Consider the following 13,404-nt stretch of genomic DNA (forward strand, 5'->3'; position numbering starts at 1 on the left):
GGTGTTCTTCACTCTGAATAGCTTCTTTATACACCTTGTCCTTCATGCAGCCCCAATAAAAGAAATCCAATGGATTTAGATCGGGGGATCGAGCAGGCCAATTGATTGTGCCTCCTCGTCCGATCCATCGACGAGGGAATGTAGAGTTTAAATGGTCCCTTACTTGACGGCCGTAGTGCGCGGGGCACCCGTCGTGTTGCAGCCACATTGCACGCCGCTCCGCCAGTGGAATATCCTCAAGTAAAATCGGCATCTGATTTTGAAGAAACTCCAAGTAGTTATTGGCATTGAGAGTGGGTGGCAGTTCGACCGGTCCTAGTATTTGGCCATTGTAGATACCGGTCCACAAATTTATTTTGTATTGGTATTGAGATCGATCTTCCCGCATCTCATGTGGATTGGATATCTGCCAGCTATGCAGATTGTGTAAATTAAAATAGCCATCGCGCTTGCATGATGACTCATCGCTCCACAAGATTTTATTAAAAAAATTGGGATCCGATTGATGTCGTCTCAGCATTTTTGTACAAAAAAATAATAAGAATAATGTTTTTTTTTTCAAAGATACTTAATGATATTTAGCAAAATAGTATTTAAATATGGTAGATCTACTATTCTAGAATATTTACAAAAATAAATTACAGAGTTATCTGCTTTCTTGTACACACAGCAACAAAAAAACTGACCAAAAGCGGAATTTGTCGAAAAAAATAAAAAGTCGGGAATATCTCGAAAACGGTGACACTTTTACTGAGGTCATTTTTTTTTATCGAGTAGGGCACACCTCAATCTTCCTTACATTTCAGTCTGTCGTGCTCTTTACGGGACACCCTGTATGCGCAAAAAGATGTTTAACGGATAGTTCTTATAAGGAACGATTTATTTCATGGTGCGATCGCCTTCCGGAGTTAACAGAAGAATTTGATTCCGTACATAATAAAATTTTATCAAAACTGGACGATGATAATGAAGAGGCATTCAACGAAGAGGATATATTTCGTCAACAGTTTGATGAGACCTACTCGGATATTCTCGAAATAAAGTGTAAAGTTTTTGGTATCGATAAACCGAAGTCCGGTAATATCAGCTCTCATGACATATCGCCGTCGGACAACCATAGTGAAAACAACAAGTCGTCAGCGCAGGTTAAGTTGCCGCGTCTTATGTTAAAACCATTCGACGGTAATTATAAAAACTTTCTTCCATTTCGCGATTTATACGATTCATTAATTCACAAAAACAAGTCATTGTCTAAAGTTGAGAAGTTTAGCTATTTATTGTCGTCACTTCAAGGCTCGGCGTTGGAATTGATAAAAGTTTTTCCTTTAACGGAATCAAACTATGACGTTGCCTACAAAACGTTGATAACTCGTTATGAGAATAAACGGCACCTCGCGTTTATTTCATGGGAGGCAATTCGCGACTGCAAGCTTGCTGCAAACGATGCTGCGTCATTACGTAACGTCTTAGATATTTTTTCGGAAAATTTAGCGATTCTGGAAAATCTTAAGTTGCCGACTGGTGAATGGGATTTTGTGCTTTTTCACACTTTATTGACAAAACTAGACGTTGCTACTCGCAAGGATTTTGAAATGAGCGTGACGTCATCTGAAATTCCTTCCTTCGACACATTGAAAGATTTCTTGATGAAATATTGCCAAGCTTGGGAAATGTCTTCTTTAGCGTTGGGAACTGAAAAGCCTACCGATAAAAGAACCAATGCGAACTTTAAAAAGAATAATACGAATATTAAAAATAATAACACTGCACAGTCACCACGCCAATACACCACGACGACACTTGTAGCCAGTAATGCTACTGTTACGGATAATATTTGCAGTTATTGCTCTCAGGGCCACTTCATAAGCCATTGCTCAGACTTTCAATCTTTGGCAGTGCCACAAAGATTTGAAACAGTTAAGAATAAAAAATGGTGTGTGAACTGTTTGCGTCCAAATCATTCGAGCCGCACTTGTCGGTCTAAGACAAATTGTCGGCATTGTGGTCGTCGCCACCACTCATTGTTGCACTTCCCGGCCCAGCAGGCTTCTCATTCGGCCCAGTCCGCGTCGCCTATGGCCCAGTCCGCGTTGCCTTAGACAAATGGGGTAATTATCAAGAGGTAAGAGTGCTGCTGGATTCGGGTAGTCAGGTTCATTTTATGACTGATTCTTGCGCTCGCCGGTTGGGCTTGCCCAAATATAAGAGTGACGTTCCAATTTATGGCTTAAGCAACCAAGAGGTCAAGGACCTTGGCAAGGTCAATTGTGTGATTCGACCGCGACGCGGACGTGAGCAAGTCCTTACGTTCGAAGCCATGATTGTTCCCCGAATATGTGGAGATATGCCTTCCTCTCGGATTGATAATAGTACATGGGCGACATTCAAAGACATCACGATTGCTGATCCGAATTATTACTTGCCTGGGTCCATTGACGTCCTGATCGGAGCTGAACTTTGGCCCTCTATATTATTGCCTGGGTCGATTCCATCGACTGATACGACTCCCATCAACACTATTTTTGGCTGGGTTTTCATGGGAACCGTACCTTGTCAAACTTAATGTACCTAAACTTAATGTGTTATTGGCCGTTAATGACCACACTTTGAATATGGACCACACTTTGGACACTTCAAAAACTTTGGGAGGTAGAAAATGTTCCCTGTGAACTACCTACATCTCTGGAAGACACACTTTGTGAAGATCACTTTTCTAAGTCGCACTACAGAGATACAGATGGACGTTACATCGTGGAGTTACCCATGAAAATGGATACCCCTCAATATAAAAATATGAAGTATAAGGCACTTCGAAAATTTTATGCTTGCGAGAAACGGCTCTTGCAAAAACCCGATTTGTATAAAGCTTATACTGATTTCATGCAAGATTACTTAGATCGTCGTCACATGTCTGAGGTACCTCAATCTGATGCTGATAGATCTGATGCATATTATATACCTCACCACAGTGTCATCAACGAAAATAGTCCATCGACTCGTCTTCGCGTTGTTTTTAATGCGTCCGACCCAGATTTTGACGGAAATTCGTTAAATCAAAACCAATTAATTGGGCCGAAGCTCCAAACTGATATTTCGGCTATTCTTTTAAGGTTCCGACTGCATAATATTGTTATGACCACAGTTAAGTATCGACGGTCGGAGATTGGGTTTTTAAAAAACAATTATTTAATTAAAAAGATGTTTACTGTAAGATATCCACTTATAGACTAACTACAATTAATAATCAAATGCATAATGAGGTAAATGCTCAATCAGCAGTCTGTATGTTTGGTGTCGGTGCAGCGCCAGCGATTACCAGGCCTTTGGGCATGGTAACTCTTCCCTCCTTAAGATAGAAGCACGTCCCGTTGCTTCCAGATGGGGTCTCCATTGAAGTCGGTTCAGGGGTTACTTTCCTTTCTCTATTCCAGCTTGATAGTTTTCTGATTAATATTGCTGCTCCAATGACGTACAGGATTATCGTAGTCCAGCTTGGTGTTGACATCATTAAAGGCCAATTTATTTTGTAGTCGATGTCGCTTCTCAGGTCATCTGCTTTGTTAATGAGTTGATGGATGCTGTCGAATGATATATCTTCTAGTTGTAGCTCATAGTTTATCTTCTCAGGTGGTATATTTTCTGCTTTAGGTAGCGGTATGACGTCTTGAATGAACACGGTGTTGATATGTGTTTGTAAAGTGGTATTCATTATATTGACTTTGCATTGGTCGGTGAGCGATATGAGATGAACTCCAGATAATGTCGCGTAGTTAGACTTAGCGCCACAGGTTGACTTGACCGTCTCTTCTTGTGTCGTTACTACGAGCCAGCGGTTGATGTTTATATTCTGTATTCTTCCCCTTTTCAGGTTCATCTTCGCGTATGTACAGTTTGCTTCTTCTTCTTGGATAAGTGAAATGATGCAATCTCCAGTATTCTTCATGCTTCTAGTCTCCAGTTGTTTACAGAGACGGGTGTCTTCGGTGATCTCCCGGCAGCTTCCGTCGAGGTAAGTATACTCTTCACTCCCAAGTGCAAGGTATTTGGATTTTGGGATCATGGTAAGGTTATTTTTATTGGGAATGGAATATATGTGTATAAGATCATATGTATTGGTATCTACAACTGGGATATCTAGGATAAATGTTAGTGTATGTTCTGTACTATATGCTTTCACCTCAATTGACCTTTCTATCATGTATATATTACTAACTGAAATATTTGCGACTGTGTTAAATTTAAATTTATTTTTTAATTCAATAATTTCGTAAATTAAATTTTGGGGGCTTATTACACTAGGGTGCATAATACCTAATTGTGAGAATGTCATAGCATCCTCTAATAACATTAATTTATCTAATATAATTTGCAAGCTAAAATCAATTTGAATGTAAATATCTAGAAAATGTAATTGATTGTAAACTACATTAGAGTTGCTCGTGGCTTGTTTTCTACTAGTGTTACACGTGATGAGCACCTGTACAATTTCGGACCCCTATCATTGAAAACTGTTGTGTATAATTCCTCGTTAAAGAAATAACAATGGAAAGTACGACCAGCTATCGTATGTTCTTTAAGAAACTGTATAATTTCCTGTTCCGTGTTGTTAATAGGTATGAATACGTCCTTTATTGTTACTCGAGCATTCGTAGATCTATTTTCTACCCTGTATGATGACCCAGGGGTGGACCTGATATAAAACTGTTTTAATTGCCTTTCTATTGCGTCGGGAATAATTGGAATACCGTTGTTCTCGTTATCTGGCTGTGAATGATTAGTTGAGATTAATCTGTCAGGGTTCAGCGAAGTTGTACTCATACTATCTGACTCAGCCTCAATTTGCGAATTAGGTAAACTTTCCGTATCTAAGCGTTCACTAGTCAGTTTGTCTATTAAGGTCTCATTTTGGTCATAAGACGTTTGTTGTCGGGGTTCCTCTGTTTCGTTCTGTCTAGCTACGTTTTCAAAGATTCTGTTAATTATGTCATCGTCCTCATTGTCGTCAAAATTGACAGCTAGAGAGTCTATACTGTTATGAAATATTTTAACGCGCGATAGGGCATCAGCGTTAGTATTTTGTTTGCCCTTCTTCTTCTTCTTCTTCTTCTCTTCGTCTTTAATCGACATGAGCCATGTTAATGGGCGATGGTCAGTGTAAATCGTAAACCTACGACCATACAAGTAGGGTCGGAAGTACTTAACGGCCCATACTATAGCTAACAGTTCTTTTTCTATTGTCGAATACCGTGTTTCGGTTTCGGACAATGTTCTTGAGGCGTAAGCTACCGGTTTGTCGGATCCTATTTTGCCTTGAGACAAAACTGCACCAAGGGCAAAGTCAGATGCGTCAGTGGTCAATATGAATTCCTGGTCAAAGTCGGGAAACTGTAATATAGTGTCATTAGTCAATATATGTTTGCATTTATTAAAAGCATCTATAAATTCCGGAGTATGTGTCACTTTATGGTTCTTCTTCAAACATACTGTCATAGGTTTAGTTAGTTTGGCAAAGTCCTTTATGAACTTTCTATAGTAGCCTACTAAACCAAGGAAGGCTTTTATATCCTTCTGGGTTTTGGGTAGCGGAAAGTTCAAAACCGCTTTGATTTTGTCCTTGTTTGGTTTCAGTCCGTCAGAAGTCAACTCATGTCCTAGGAATTGCACGTTCTTTTGAAGAAAGTCCGATTTGTCTAGCTGAATTTTTAAGTTATGTACTTTGAACCTGTCAAAAACTTGTTTAATTTTCTGTATATGGTCCTGAAGGGATGTTGACACTATTATGACGTCATCTAAGTACGTAAATACACCGTCAAGTCCTCGTAAGATGTGGTCCATAAGTCTTTGAAAGGTGCTAGGAGCATTCTTGAGGCCGAAGGGCATTCTCAGGAACTCGTAGTGATCTCTCTCGGTGGAAAAAGCTGTCTTCTCTATGTCACGGGGGTGCATTTCTACCTGATGATATCCGCTCGCGAGATCTAAAGTCGTAAAATATTGAGCGCGTCCTAATCTGTCCAGTATGTCATTGATGTTAGGGAGGGGATACTTGTCCTCCACGATTCTATCGATAAGCCGTCTATAATCTATAACAAGGCGCCATTTCACCTTGCCAGATGCGTCAGGCTTCTTAGGGACGATATGAACTGGGCATGACCACGGGGATACACTTTCCCGGATTATTCCCTGTTTGAGTAAATTGTCTACTTGGTTCTTAATTTCCTGTCGTTGTAAAGGGGCTTGTCTATAACTCCTAACAAAGATAGGGGTGTCATCTGTCAGTCGTAGTTCATGTTTCACTGCATGAGTAAAAGTTAAAGGAATTCCTTCCGCGTAAAACAACTCTCTATACTGATAACAAAGTTTTGTAATTTCTCGCCTTTCTTCTTCATTTAAATGTTCGGTTCTAATTTTCTCTAAATTTTTAAGCAAGATCTTATCAATATCCGATGCACACTCCATAGAGTTTAACTCACATCGGGTATTAGTCTCTATGTCTTCCACATAGGGTTGTAGTTCGATTAACTCTTTATTTGAGACAATTTTTTTTTCGTCATTGTAATTTATAATGGTGGTTTTAAAGGTTCCGTTTTTAACTTTTACTACAGCATTAGGGGATCTTAGTCCTTTCGACCATTCGTGTTCGTCATGTATGTATTGTCCATCTAAATAGTGTGTTTTTACCGTAATTACCTTTTCACATCGAGGTTCTACCCTGATTTTCCGCACTGGGTAGTCGAAACATATAGGAATTTCAGCTGTGCTAGTATATAAGACTTTGTTTTTCAGATCGATGTTACTAGACAGTGTTTTAAGCAAATCTAGACCTATTAGACCCTTGTATTTAGTATCAAAATCAAATATCAAGAACTTATGCACTATCTCACTATTAAACGCGGGTGGTAAGGGTAAATACGCAACGTATTCGTGCCTAGTGGTCGCATGCGCTGTTTTCACTTCAAAAGGCTCGCGTTCTATACAGTTTTCAAAGATAGTATTACGAATAACATCGGGTGAAACCATAGAGCGTGACGCTCCTGTATCGATAAGAAACTTACCTTTAAATTCAGGTAGCTCGATGTAAGGTAGATGGTCCTTGTCTTGATGATTTAACTTAACTAACTCTGGTCTCCTTCGTCCTTGTCCTCGGTAAAATCCTGAGGGATACCTACCTGGCTTCCTTCATTGTTCTGCGCGTCGAAGTGAGACTCGTCAGTTGGCATCTCTGTGTAATAATAACCGCCGTTTTGGTCGTAATACTGTGACTGGGGTTCATTACCTTGGTATGAGCTCTCATTTGGTGTGTAGAATAACTCCTGCACAGCGAACTGGGGTTGTGGTGGCTTACCCACAGATCTCATGGTGACGTCCGACATCTGTTGTGGTGGATTTACCTGTTGTCGTGGGACATTCGGCTGTTGTGGTGGACCCCTGAATATATTAGAGTTCCTAAATTGGCCAGACGTTCGTACGTTACCTTGTTGACGGTTTTTCCATGGCAGCATCGAATTGACGAGCTGTTGTCGTTGCTCTGGTGTCCAGTTGTTAGGTTGTGGCACATAATTTTGGTTAATCACGGGCTGAAAAGGTTGCACAGGCGTCTGTCCGAATACAGATTTAAACGGGAACTGCGGTTTAGGCAGCTCTTTAGGTTTTTGCTGAGACGTACCAGGGGGGGGATGACACGTAAGCCTAGCCTCCTCTTGACGTGCTACTACTATTGCTGACTCCAATGTATTTGGTGTTGCAATCCTCACGCCGATGGACACGTGAAACTCAAGTTGATTGACATATTGCTCAATAGCCATGTTTTCGTAATATGACTTGTCAGCATGTTGTCCCACCGAATACAATGTGTCTAACAATTCTCTAAGACGTCTACCAAACGCCTCGGAATCCTCGGTTTTCTGTCTGCGTAGGCGCATCAGCTCCTGCATAACTTGGACCTCGTTACGTGGGTCACCTAAACGTCTAAGTAACGCTAACTTGATGTCATTCCACGTAGTAAGATTTTTTTCAAACGCAATAGCATCTAAGGCGGCACCCTCTAAACGGCTCATAATTAAATGTGCAAACAAGTTTACCATCACACCTTCTACTGTAATAAGGTTTAATATCCCATCAATTTGTCTAATAAATGCATTAAGACGTTTAGGGTTACCGTCGTATCGCGGAACTAGGTCAGACAGCGTCTTGAAATCTGAGGCCGACATTGTGTGGCGCGCGTGCGGCGTAAAACAATATATATATATATATATATAATTTTAATTACCTAACTTCTATGTTAATTGACTAAACGCGTGCTAAGTGTCCTTTTAATTCTAAGAACACAGGCCTACCGCGATGATAGCGTATAGACAGACACACGTAAGATAGGAATACAACAGGAAATATAGCAAGGAACTTGAGAGTAATGAGCACTCACCACAACTTCCACTGCATCGCCTGAGGGAGTCTTCAGCAGAACAGGATTCCAATTCTCCGGAATCCCGCGACGACCGTCTTCCTTGTAGATTCTTCTAGGATTGCGGATTAGCGATAGGAACCGCTCGCTCACGAAGATGACTTTGAGTTTGAAAAGTTCTTCACCGTGAGTTTACCACAATCCTACCGACTGCGCCAGTTAAGTATCGACGGTCGGAGATTGGGTTTTTAAAAAACAATTATTTAATTAAAAAGATGTTTACTGTAAGATATCCACTTATAGACTAACTACAATTAATAATCAAATGCATAATGAGGTAAATGCTCAATCAGCAGTCTGTATGTTTGGTGTCGGTGCAGCGCCAGCGATTACCAGGCCTTTGGGCATGGTAACTCCACTGATGTCAAGCAAATGTACCGCCAGATTTTGGTGAACCCTAAGCACCGGCATTTGCAGCGCATACTATGGCGTTTTGATCCTTCTCAACCTGTGTCCGAATATGAACTGAATACAGTGACTTATGGGGTTTCCTCGTCACCATTTTTAGCCCTTCGCGTGGTACAACAATTGGTTAAGGATGAGGGATCGAATTACCCGAAGGCGGCTGAAGTTCTGAACCGCGATATATATGTCGATGACATTGCGGCCGGTGCCAAAACTTTGGATGATGCGCTAGAACTTCGCAATCAGCTCATTAACATTACGCGCAAAGGTTGCTTTGAACTTAGAAAGTGGGCTAGTAACGACCCACGTATTCTAGAAGATCTACCTTCGGATCACTACCTTTCTAGGTCCCAGACTTGTGACTTGGATCAAGACAATTTCGTCAAGGTATTGGGCTTAAGATGGGACCCGACATCTGATAATTTTACATACAAGGTTCAACCGTTGAACAGATGTTGTACGAAGCGTACAATGTTGTCAGAACTTGCACGGATTTTTGACCCGTTGGGCTTTCTTGCACCACTTACTTTCTTTGCAAAGTGCCTTATTCAAAAATTATGGCTATTAGGAACCGACTGGGATGCAGAACCTTCTCCTGAAATATTGGAAATATGGGCCAAATATGTTCAGCAACTTCCTCAACTGTCCCAGTTTTCAATTCCGCGACAAGTTACTCATCCGGATGCAACAAATTACCATCTTCACGGCTTTGGAGATGCGTCTCAGGCTGTATATGGAGCGTTTGTGTATCTTCGATATGAACTTCCTGATGGAACTGTAAAAGTTAATCTTTTAAGCGCTAAATCCAAGGTTGCTCCCACGAAACAAATGACCCTACCTCGCTTAGAACTTGCAGCGGCGGTATTACTCACGGATCTTCTGTGCTTCATTATTAAAGCATTGTCACCATTGATGTGTCCAGAAGCAATTTTTACCTGGACGGACTCCATGATCGCATTGGCGTGGATACACTCTTCTCCATTACGTTGGAAGACGTTCATTGCTAATCGTGTCAGTCACATTCAACGCAAATTACCACAAGCTGTGTGGAACCATGTAGACACTAAGTCGAACCCGGCAGATTGTGTCTCCCGCGGTCTGTTGCCAGGCCAGCTTGTAACGCATCCGTTGTGGTTACACGGACCCGAATGGTTACTACAACCAAAAGAAGCTTGGCCTAATGTCCAGGTTTCATCTCAAGCTAAATTACTGTCCGAACAGGAGCAAAGGAAAATGGTTCTGGTCTCTGAAGTTCGTGATTCAGATGTAATCCAACGTTTACTATTCAGATTTTCTTCTCTTAAGAAAATTCAGCGTGTATTAGCCTATGTGCAGCGTTTTATAAACCGCGCCCGAAAGCGACCATGCTCCAGAGGTGCCATCATCACCAGCGAGATGGAAACTGCCTTACAGTTGTTAGTATCGTTTACCCAAAAAAGAGCGTTCAATGGGGAAATAGAAAACCTCAACAGCAACAAACCTCTATCAAAGCCTATGAGAAAACTCTGCCCCTTCCTAGACTCACAGTCTATTTTGCGTGTAGGGGGACGATTGACAAATGCGCCCTTGGACTATGATGTTAGACATCCCATATTATTACCGAAAAAATCGCGGCTAACAGAGCTTGTTATTCAAGATGTGCATGAATCGCATTTACATCCAGGGCCTCAAACTGTTAAATTTTTATTAAATCAAAAATTTTGGGTCCTTTCAGCCAGGCAAGTCATCAAGAGTTGCATAAGCCAATGCATACGATGCTTTCGCGTCAAGCCAACTGGTGTACAACCAATAATGGCTTCCCTCCCTTCCAACAGAGTATCAGGAGTAAAGGCCTTCGCGGTAGTAGGATGCGATTACGCGGGCCCTTTAAATGTCATCGTTGGAAAACGAAAACGAGGTGTTCGCTCAGAAAAGATGTACCTGTGCATCTTTGTCTGTTTCGCCACTAAAGCCATTCATATCGAAGTGGTATGTGATCTGTCTTCCGATGCTTTTATAGCAGCCCTCCGTCGGTTTGTTGCACGCCGAGGTCGCTGTTCTCAAATTATTAGTGATTGTGGAACAAATTTCGTTGGTGCTTATCGCCAATTAACTCCTCTTATGGAAAATGCTACCCAATCTGAGCACATTTCTTTCAGCACTCATCTACCTTCAGCTCCACATTTCTCAGGTTTGGCTGAGGCTGGAGTCAAATCCATAGAAACTCATTTACATCGTGTCATAGGTTCACAGCTTTTGACCTATGAGGAACTTCAAACCCTGATTGTTCAGGTAGAAGCCGTGTTAAACAGCCGTCCATTATGCGCGGTTAGTAACGATCCAACTGATCTATCTGTTTTGACACCCGGCCATTTCTTAACGCTCGAGCCTCTTACAGTAGTCCCAGAAATACCGGAAACGCAACTTAATTTGAACAATCGTTGGCATCATTTACAACGGTTACATCGTGACTTTTGGCGTCGTTGGTACCACGACTATCTTAATTCATTAATGCAACGAAATAAATGGTATAATAGTTCGGGTGTTATTTCTGTCGGTAACTTGGTTTTAATCAAAGAGGACGATCTTAGGCCAATGCAATGGCGGCTAGGGCGAGTTATCGATGTTCATCCCGGGTCCGATGGTGTTATCCGTGTTGCGACAGTACGGACTCAGTCTGGTACCATGAAGCGACCTTCTGTTAAGCTTTGTCCCCTGCCTATTCAACGGTACGAGCCTACATTTAATTATTAGTAATATGTTTTCTGCAAACTTTATTTTTGCAGCGGGGGGGAATATCTTTAGGATTTAATTGTTGTTTTGTTTAAGTATTAAGTGAAACACGATTGTTTGGTTCTTTTTTCAATATTGCATATAAGTTATGTGTCTACAAGCTACTAGGCTGTACGTCAATGACAACCACAGCCTCGGTGTCATTAAAAAAAAAACTCTCCATCTTGCGCGTGACACCCACTACTGTGTGCTCCGCATTTTAATATTGTTTTTGTGATGAAATAATTGATAATATTCTTCGTGGACTTGTGCCTCTGATCTAGAAACTGTACTGTAACTATTATATACAAAATCAAAAGGAAACATTGTGTAATACATCTCAAACATCACCTACCGGCCGGTACTTCATAGGGCGACGCCGTGATCACGTGGTGAGTGGCTCATTTCTTTTATGTTTTATTGAGGAGAGTGCCTACAATCGTGGAGATCTTTATATACTTACTTTAAACTACATAAGGTTAACTGGTCCTTCACAGTTCATTCCCGAAAACCTACTTATTTTTCGTACAATGTATATCATATTCTTATTTATTTTCTCGACTGCTGCTAACTTTTTATATAATATTTTTATGTTTATAGGTACCTACTTACAACATAAAGTACACAAACCTAAGTTTTTACAAACAAAGAGTTTTAAGGATGATTCCTTCAGGGGTAATTGTTACATAGGTATTTTTACTTTTCTCTCTTAAAAACGAGCTTGCAATCTTCGAATAGATTATGAATCTGCTACTGTAATAACTGAGGAGACAAATAATACGACGCAGTTCACTGTTCAATGGTTTAATCCGAACTGAGCTACCTACCACAATATTTGTTGTTCATACTTTTACTACCCTATATTATTATATATTACACCTCCACCCTTAATTCTAAACATGAATACAATTTTCTATAATAAAATCTTACGTACTACAATATCAATCAATCTCAAACCCATAATATCTAGGCGGTTTCCTAACCCTCACTGAACGGGTAGAAACAACCGCAGTGCTTGGGAGCGAGGGGCCTGCGCCCTCGAGCTGTGGCTCTTGTGGACTGCTCGGGCATACCAGCACCGACTTTGCTAACACCGATCTTCTGTGTGAATTGTGCTGCGACCACCCACCAGTCCCCGGTAGTAAGTCCTTGGATCGCCCTCTTATCTGATCGACATGCCTGTGCACCTCAGTGCCATCTGATGCAAGCAACCTATAATCAGTATTACTTAATGTTTTTAGAACTTTCCCCATTAACCATTTTACCCCCTTAGGACGATAGTTACGAAACCACACCATATCCCCCTCTGCAAAGCGGCGCTGCGTCCCGCCGGCGGCGTGCACCTGGCGGCGCTGTGCGGCCTGCACGCGCGACTCCCGGTCCGGCTTCAGACAGTCCAGCCTAGTCCGTAACGTTCGTCCTTGCAATAACTTTGCCGGGCTTTCTCCCGTCGTGCTATGTTCTGTATTTCTATATATTAGTAGGTACCTATGTAATGCTGTCTCGATATCCAACCCTTGTGTTACGGCTTTTTTTATTACTCTTTTACAGATTTTAACTGCATTTTCGGCTGCACCATTCGAGGCCGGGTGATACGGTGCGGAAAACATGTGATCAATTCCATTGTTTTCTAAAAATATTTCTAACTCTGTACTCGTAAATGGAGGCCCATTATCACTGACTAACTGTTTGGGTAGTCCAAAACGCGCAAACAAACTTCTTAATTCTTTTATTACTGTTTTTGCTGATGTATTATGAACTTTTGATATCTCTATCCATTTAGACCCCGC

Source organism: Pectinophora gossypiella, unplaced genomic scaffold (assembly GCF_024362695.1).
Source record: "Pectinophora gossypiella unplaced genomic scaffold, ilPecGoss1.1 Pgos_46, whole genome shotgun sequence".
NCBI lineage: Eukaryota > Metazoa > Arthropoda > Insecta > Lepidoptera > Gelechiidae > Pectinophora > Pectinophora gossypiella.